The sequence below is a fragment of the Triticum aestivum genome, chromosome 6A (assembly GCF_018294505.1).
Source record: "Triticum aestivum cultivar Chinese Spring chromosome 6A, IWGSC CS RefSeq v2.1, whole genome shotgun sequence".
In the NCBI taxonomy this organism is placed as follows: Eukaryota; Viridiplantae; Streptophyta; class Magnoliopsida; order Poales; family Poaceae; genus Triticum; species Triticum aestivum.
The window spans coordinates 19,032,150-19,041,109 of record NC_057809.1 but is presented as its reverse complement, the minus strand read 5'-3'; the positions used below and the strand labels follow the sequence as shown (position 1 = coordinate 19,041,109).

The following is an 8,960-nucleotide window of genomic DNA, read 5'->3' as shown; positions in this document are numbered from 1 at the left end:
TGGTAAGATTCTGTGTATAGGCTTTTCCCTAGTAGTGGGTGGTGGAAAATCAAGTCTTCTACGGATGCCCCACTGTGGCTCAGCATTCTCAAAGCTAAGTACTTCCCTGAGTCTAGTCCCATGTTCGCGCCGGCTTCTGGCGGCTCCCAATTCTGGCAAGATCTCATCAAAGTTTGTCCGTTGTTCCAATCTTTGGTCAAATTTGATGTTCGGAATGGAAAATCTACTCGCTTTTTGTTGGATTGGTGGTGTGGGGAGGCCACCCTTGCGGTGACATTTTCGTTTTTGTTTTCTTACTGTCCTGACCCGGAGATCTCAATCTTCGACCTCTGGGTTAATAATTTGGACCTGGACCTTCGTAGGACGCTCTCTCCTGAAGAGTTAGAAGACTGGCATCGTCTTATTGCTTGCTTCCCTCTGCTCTCGGAGGAAGAGGACTCGGTGGTCTGGCCCCACTCTGCCTCTGGTCACTTTTCAGTCAAATCCTTGTACGGTAAACTAATATCGGGCTCCCCTACTTCCAAGTTGAAGTGCATATGGAGTGCCCGCGTTCCGCCTAAGATCAAAATTCTCTATTGGCAAGCTTTTCGTGGGAAGGTTCCTGCAGCAGACCAAATCCGAAAAAGGAATGGCCTAGGTTCGGATAGATGCGCCTTGTGTGGGGAACTTGAAAACACGGAGAACATTTTCTTCGGCTGCTCCTTGGCTAAATTTGTTTGGTGTTGTATCCGCTCCTGGCTTCAGGTGTCGTGGGATCCCTCCTCTTTCGAGGACCTTAGGGGTTTGGTCAGCATTCTATCTGGAAATTCCAAAAGGGTCTTCTGGGCTGGGTTTGGAGCGATCTGTTGGTCGTTGTGGACTACTAGAAACAAGTTTATCATCGAGCATATCTTCCCAGCTAATCCTGCTGGTTGCTTATTTAAAATTGGAATATTTTTGTAGCAGTGGAGATCATTGACTAGGGATGCTGATCACGAGGCGTTCGATGCTATGGCGTCCAAGATTCGGGCTACGGCTTCTTCCTTGGCGTGCAGATATCGTGAAGCTTTTTAAACCCTGGCGTCTACTCGACTAGTCTTTTGTTTGCCCTATGTGCCTTTTCTAGCTAGATGCCATGTACTAAAACTTCTTCTCTTGGTTTGTCCTGTTACTGTGGTTGCTTGGATGCTGGTGTGCTACTCTGCATGGTGGCTTTATTTATAAAGTCGGGCGTATGTCTTTCATCTAAAAATAGTTAAGATGGCGGTGTGCCTAGAGGGAGTCGTGATTTGTGAGGAAGATGCGGTGTGCCGCGTCCTAGTCAACGATGAAGGGATAAGGCAAAGGAAAAGCAGCACCCGTGGGCCCAGCCCATGTGCACAGTGGGACCGGCCGAACCCTTTCTCCTTTAGTTGGCCTTTGTTGTTTGCTCGTCTGCTCGACAGACATGAGGACTCTCAGGGACCTCCAAGAAGTTGGTGTCTTTCAGGCAGCTCAACGCAGGTAACTAAGCTTACATTACCGTGTATTTTAATTTAATATATGGGAGTTACATTCGATTTCCAGGCGAGCCCGCACAACACTTAGCCGTCGAGCCCATACTTTAGTCGAGACTTTCCCCGCTTTATCCTTCCCTAGCTACGTGCTTTGCTCTACCTCTAGATCTCCTTCTGATTAAGCTACATGGCCAAGCTCGCAAACGCCATCGGATCTCGCCGCCGTTATGCTGTATTCGCCGGAAATCGCCGCCAGCTAGCTATCGGAGACGAGGAGCACGACACAAGGATATTGTTGGCCTCTCACCTTCCCCAACAAACTTGTTTCATTTTTTCCATTTCAATCCCGTTGCATGTATCTATCTGTCCTGCTAGAGGGTGACCCTAGGCCTATCAAGAAAAAATATAGGACGGAAAGGAGCCAGAGAGATAACGAAAGGAGTAATGGGAGATTAATTGTGGGACCATGCATTAATTCGAGAAAAACAGCCCAAGACTGACAAAGTCGTCGTGTGTCATCCGCGGTCCTACTTACTGTTCCAATAACTGGCTGTCGGGCAGTCTGGTTGGCTGACGTTGAACCAGGCTTTTAAAGGAAACCACATGTGCGCGGTCTCCTTTTTTTTGGAAAAGGAGGAGTATCCGGTCTCAGCATTTCTTGATGCACGTTAAATCAACCAGGTCCAAAACAAAGTCTTAAACACTAGTACGACCAGTTCAAAAGATAAATTTGCCATAACCAGCAAAAAATATAGAAAACTGACTAAATATCTATTCTATTATTGGATTGTCATCCAAACCAGTTGTAAGTATATTGTGTAAGCATCTCCTATGGTTGCACCTAATATTCATATGCTCAATATGGTCCACATGGCTGAGTAACGACCACATACGGATCCAAATAGATGCCTTTAAGATAACCTGCAAAAATTAGTGATGGTTTGTATGTTAAAAGCAACATCATTCCCACAATTTTATATGGCCCAAAGGCACATACTCCAACTCTAATATGCAACATGGTCTTAGGCTCTATCCCAGTTAACCAAGTCCCAAATAAATGCGAGATCAAGATTGACAGAACAACGTTAAAAGCAACGTGAATAGTTCTCCACGGTAACTTGGCAAGTGGGCATTGGAGAAAAAGATGGTGTATTGTTTCTCTGCATCTACTACTATTTCCTATAAATGTAGGGTGTCTCTCTATCAAGTGACTCAAATTCTATTTGCATTTCAGTTAATTATAAAAATTAGTTCCATCTTCATGTAGAAAAGTTATATATATATATATATATATATATATATATATATATATATATATATATATATATATATATATATATATATATATATATGAGTCAATTACACCGGTGGTGCTAGAACTTAGCGTAAACGATCAGTTTAGTGCTAGAACTTGCAGCATACATTAAAGTGGTGCAAAAACTTGGCTTGGACATGCAAACACGGTGCAAAATCTCGTTTTTATACGTCGGTGAAGCTGACGAGGCATGACAGCATGGCATAGGGCCCGGTGTCATTGACCATATGGTGAAGACTAGGCGTGTGGTTTTCTCTTTTGCAAAAAAAAATATCAATTTTTTTTTCTTCTCACGTAAAGGTTCCTGTCAGGTGTACACCTAGTATATGCGTGTGTGGCATTGGATGGTCCCACGTATCGGCCAAACATCACAAATTTTATTAGTATTAGAAAGAAAAATAGGAGTCAGGCAAAGATTCGACACGGCTAGCCAACACACCAGATAACAGTTGTTGTCATATAAGTATACTCAGCCTTTATATCTTGTTAAATAACGTAAAATAAGAATTCTAATTCAAAAAAAAAAATACAGCCGTGGGATTTCGTAGCAGCGACCAGACAGCTACCACGAGGAGAACCTAGCAAATACTGCCTCCGTCCTAAATTACTTGTCGCATAAATGGATGTATCTAGACGTATTTTTAGGTCTAAATACATCCATTTCTATCCATTTCTCTGACGAGTAATTCGGGGCGGAGGGAGTACTATACAATAAATGGCATTTCGTGCCTTAATAGGATTGTTAACCTTTTATACAACAGTTTAAACATGTTAGTTTTTTTTCTTTACTTCTTTTTAGCCCCCCAAAAAATGTAAACTATAAGTGTACATATAATTGTAAATACGTTTTCATTTGAGAATCTGTAGTACAAGGCACACTAAGCTATTTTTTGCACATGTATTTATATTAATTTAATAATACATATCTATTTTTTAAGAAAACACATTTTTTTATTAAAACAACATCGAAGATTAAAGCCTGCACAATTTTATATACAACATGAATATTTTATAAAAAAAACTTTTAAATTTTTTAACTGATATGATAATTTTTTTAAATACACATATTTTCTAAAATTACTTTGTAATTTTATTTAATATGAAAAACTTTTAAATCATATAATTAATTCATAATTTCATTTTATAGATTTCTTAAAATTAATAGATGAGCATTTTTAGTCTAATATATTTTATTTATATGTACATTATTTATAATTACAATTTACATTTCTTAAAAAACATAGACTGTAACAATTATATTTACACATGAAAGTACATAGTTGGAGTGGCACGCCCTTGTAATTGGTTTACTTGGGTAGCTGGCTTGAAACCCCATGGGCGTAACACTTTTTACGATTAAAATTCTATAGTTATGTTACTTAATTGAAAGATATATAAGACGTCTGTTTGCTTCTAGGTCGTTATGCGAGCTCATTGTTGATGGTTAGCTGCGCACGTTGTTTAGTCCGAGGTCACCAGTATGAATCCCTCGGTAGATTATTTTTTATTCTAATAAAATTAGTGATGTTTCACTGACAAATGGAACCCACCGGATGCCACACATCTGACAGGGGTCTTTTCGTGAGAAAATAATAATAAAAATTTGAGGTTTTTTGCAGTCACTGCCAGCGGGCCCTATACCACGCTGTCATTACTTGTCAGCGTCACAGCCGTATACAAATGAGATTTGCACCGTATTTATACGTTCGAGCCAAGTTTTTACACCACTCTAATATATGCCGCAAGTTCTAGCACTAAAATGACTATTTGCGCCAAGTTCTAGCACCACCAGTATATATATATATAGACACACACACACAACGGATTTCTCTTTAAATAAGAAAAGTTTGATTATAAGAAAAAAATGTTTCACACACACATACAATTTGTTCCAGTTTTAGTTAAAAACTTCCAATGATATCAAAACAAAGTTACACCTTTGAGAGGAAAAAGTTAGAGCTTCAATAAAAAAAGTTTTATCTTTAATAAAATAAATTATACATACATTTAATTTGTTCCAAATTTTTGACCCGAGAGAACTGCAAAAAATCTCAGTTAATTGAGAACTAACAATTCTCTAAAATGTGACTATTTGAGAGGAAAATGTGACTATTTGCGCCAAGTTCTAGCACCACCAGTGTAATTGACTTTATATATATATATATATATATATATATATATATATATATATATATATATATATATATATAACGGATTTCTCTTTAAATAAGAAAAGTTTGATTATAAGAAAAAAATGTTTCACACACACATACAATTTGTTCCAGTTTCAGTTAAAAACTTCCAATGATATCAAAACAAAGTTACATCTTTGAGAGGAAAAAGTTAGAGCTTCAATAAAAAAAGTTTTATCTTTAATAAAATAAATTATACATACATTTAATTTGTTCCAAATTTGTGACCCGAGGGAACTGCAAAAAATCTCAGTTAACTGAGAACTAACAATTCTCTAAAATTTAAAAGAACACATATACTGTCGAGAAGCCCTTATTTTTGGTGTCTGGAATCCTCGGCATCTTATAACTATGTAAATGTCCTAGATTGCTTTTCATCATCAGATAGTAATGGGACTAGTTATATACATATGCGTTGCTATAGATGTCAAATAGTTTCACCATATGACGAGTAATAGTTCTATATACGCACACAACCAATATAATGATGTGCGGCATTAAGAAATTGTTGAGCTAACAATTAGTGGCACGTAATATAAAAAAGAGTGTGTCTAGGACACATCTAGATGTGTTCTATTTATTGCACGTCTAAGTGAGTGAATGAAACATAAAGAGGAAAAAAAGGAAAAATATCCACACGAATTTTGATGTAAAATCAATGACATAGGACTTAGATGTGCAATACTTATGGCACATCTAGATGTGCTTTAGCAAAACTGTATAAAAATGAACGGGCAAGCAACACATAGCTTATTGTTGCTTGCCTTTTTTTTGAAAAGGAAGTATATTGTTTATATTCTAGCCTCTGTATCAAAAAGATACATGCAGCTATAACTATTACACAAATGTAATGCTCCATCCTATATTGCTCATAGGCTTAGGAAAAAGGAGCGAAGACAAAAGAAAAATCTCTCCTTCAGCTCACCAAGCATCTAACAGACCACATTTTCGATCGGCACAAAGAGTACGTCACTGGATCAATGAAAACACCAGAGGGAGATGACAACAATGCATGTCCCTCAATTGAGTGGCATCTCCAGCACATCACCCCCTCCATGGCCAAACGTCAGCATTCCCCTGCACATTAGCCCAAAAAGAACAAGGCCACCACCATCAAGACCTGATCATTGTCTCCGCTCAGAAACATTTGAACACGGAACCATGCATGCGCCCAGCAGTCACCACGATCAAAACCAACCATCCCTATGCAAATCCAATTCACTAGCATCAATCGGTAATTAGTACTCCCTTCCTACAGAAATATTAGTGATCTCAACGCTCTTATACTTCTTAATATATAAGACAGAAAAAATGGACAAGGTAATTAGATCTCTTTCAGTCTCTCATATTTTCCATGCAGCAATTTTATTTAGTGCTTAATTACATGATTACATCAGCTCACTGTCACGTGCCCACCGATTCATCAATGAGTGGGAGCTTAAGTGCATGGTGATGGCCAGCTTCTCCCTGCAAGTCTTCCTCCTCTTCTTCTCGGGCTTCCGCAAGCGTTACTCTTCCCGAGTACTCAACGTGCTGTTGTGGCTCGCCTACCTATCGGCCGACTCCCTCGCCATCTACATCCTCGGCCGCCTCACCCTCCGCTGCGGCGGCGGCAGCGGCAACAACCACCTGGCCCTCTTCTGGGCGCCATTCCTGCTGCTCCATCTCGGCGGACAAGAGACCATGACAGCCTTCTCCATGGAAGACAACGCGCTATGGAAGCGCCACCTTCTCAGCCTCGCCACCCAGGTGCCCATGGCCACCTACGTCGTCAGCAAGCAGCTCAGCGGAGATAATAATGACCAGTGGCTCGTGGCGCCCATGGTGCTAATGTTCGTTGCCGGGGCGGGGAAGTACTCCGAAAGGATCTGGGCACTCAGGAGAGCTGGCTCAGTGGCGCCCGGAACAAGCCGCTCTACTTCAAAACTCGTTTCGCGTGCGTCCAACGAAGCTGCCTGGGAGACGCCGGGGTACTATGGTCACCTGTGCGCTGTGGTTTCCATGAAGCAAGAGAGGAATTTCGAGATCATCCTGGATTTGGCAGCTCAGGGCTTCAAACTGAGCCTCCACTTTCTCATGGACATGACCCCTTCAATCTCTCTGATGCCTCAAAATATCAAGGACATCAAGCAGGCGGTAGAGCTATTCCAATCTTCAGAGCACAGAGTCCACATGGCGTACAAGCTGGCTGAGATCAACCTCTCCTTGATCTATGACTACTTGTACACAAAGTTTGGCACGCGCCATTTCCACATGCTCCCATTCTATAACGTCTTCCACCGGATGGTCGCTCTTGCCCTGCCATCGGTGGCGCTTGGGTTGTTCGTGAGGGGAAGGATGACCGGAAAGGGGCATGTCCATGACGCAGGTGCAGCTGACGTCATCGTATCTTACGTGCTGCTTGTCGGCGCTGTCGTATTGGAGACATGCTCAATCTTCATGTCATTTATCTCTTCATGCTGGGCATACAAGACCATCGTTTCGTGTCGGCTAACGTGCCCGCTGTGCAATCGCAGGGTTGCTCTGCGTAGCCAGGCGTCTCCATCCAGGGAACAAAGGAGAGTGGTCGGCGAAAATGGCACAGTACAACATGATCCAAGGATGCATCAAGGAGAAACAAGAAACTGGCTTGTTGCGGCCGGCCATGCGTTGGGTTGGTATCATCGGTGAACCCCGGGCCATCACGCATATCAGCATCTCTCCTGAGCTCAAGAAGCTCATCCTTGATACATTGCTAGACATAGCGGCCACCCCACACGTCCAGGAATGGGACATTGGTGTTGGCAAGTTCCGTGGCCAGTGGGCGCAATGGGTGGCTGAAACGAAGCAAGACGGTGCAAATCATCATCAGGTGTTCCGGATCTGTAACATCCAAGGTTTGGAGTTTGTGTCAAGTGTGCTTCTCTGGCACATTGTGACGGACATATGCTTGCTCGCCACCGACGATGTTGCTGCCGTAGACGGCGATGAGGAGCACTTAGAAGACGACGGTTCATCTCACTCTCACCATGAGGATGTACAAGGCAGCTTGTCGGAGCTGAGAGGCCCTATCAAAGAGCTGTCAGACTATGTCATGTACCTCGTTGCAGATTGCGGCGCCATGGCCGGCAGTGAAGGTCATTACGTGGTGACTAAGGGTCAGAAAGAGGTGTCACGTTGGCTGCTGGAGAAGCACGGAGGGAGATCTGATGATCGGAGGAAGGTGATCGAGGAGATTCGTGACGAGGACAGCTCCTTCTTCCATGAAGACTACTACCCCGTGCTGGATCGAGCTCGCCGGGTCGCCTCGGACCTGCTTAAGATTGGAGAAGCAGGCGATCGTTGGGAGCTCATCTCCACGGTGTGGTTAGAGATGCTTTGTTACATTGCATACAACTGTGGGGCTGCGTTCCACGCCAAGCATCTGGCCACCGGTGGCGAGTTTGTCACGCATATCAAGATGCTCCTGTTTATGGCAGGCCTGCCTTTTCTGAGGGATGTGAAAGAATCCTTGTTTCCTGAAGTCGGGAATATCTACTCGTAACATTTCTTTTCTGTGATTTTTCGACTTTCCCGTTTGATCTTTACCCAGCGGACTCCATATGTTTGGATTGTACGAGTTTCCTATTTGAACTTTTGGTACCCATCGGACTCCATACGTTTGGATTGTACATATTAGGATTGTACATAATTGTGTGTTCGAATCGGTGGCTCGATCTTATGATGAGCAGGATGCAATTTAAACAGATATACTCATAAGTATCATTATTAATTGCAATGAATATCTTTAAATGCATTTGCGTTTATAAGCATAATATGAATCAACAATTTGACCTTCGATTATGAGATTTGCTCAAATCCGTCCCAATGCACGCTCCATATCCCAGCGTAAGCTAGTGTAACAATGTGACCATTCCTTCTTGGAGGATGTCGGTGATATTCATCCCTCACCTCCGTCCGCGTGCCGGGGGAAACCCTAGGACATGCCCGGGCAGCAGC

The 8,960-nt window shown here is 42.3% G+C and overlaps 1 pseudogene; it reads left to right on the top strand.

Moving 5' to 3' along the window:
• Positions 1-1,426: 1,426 nt before the first annotated feature.
• LOC123130057 (uncharacterized) lies at positions 1,427-8,709 on the top strand (annotated as a pseudogene).
• The last annotated feature ends 251 nt before the right edge of the window (positions 8,710-8,960 follow it).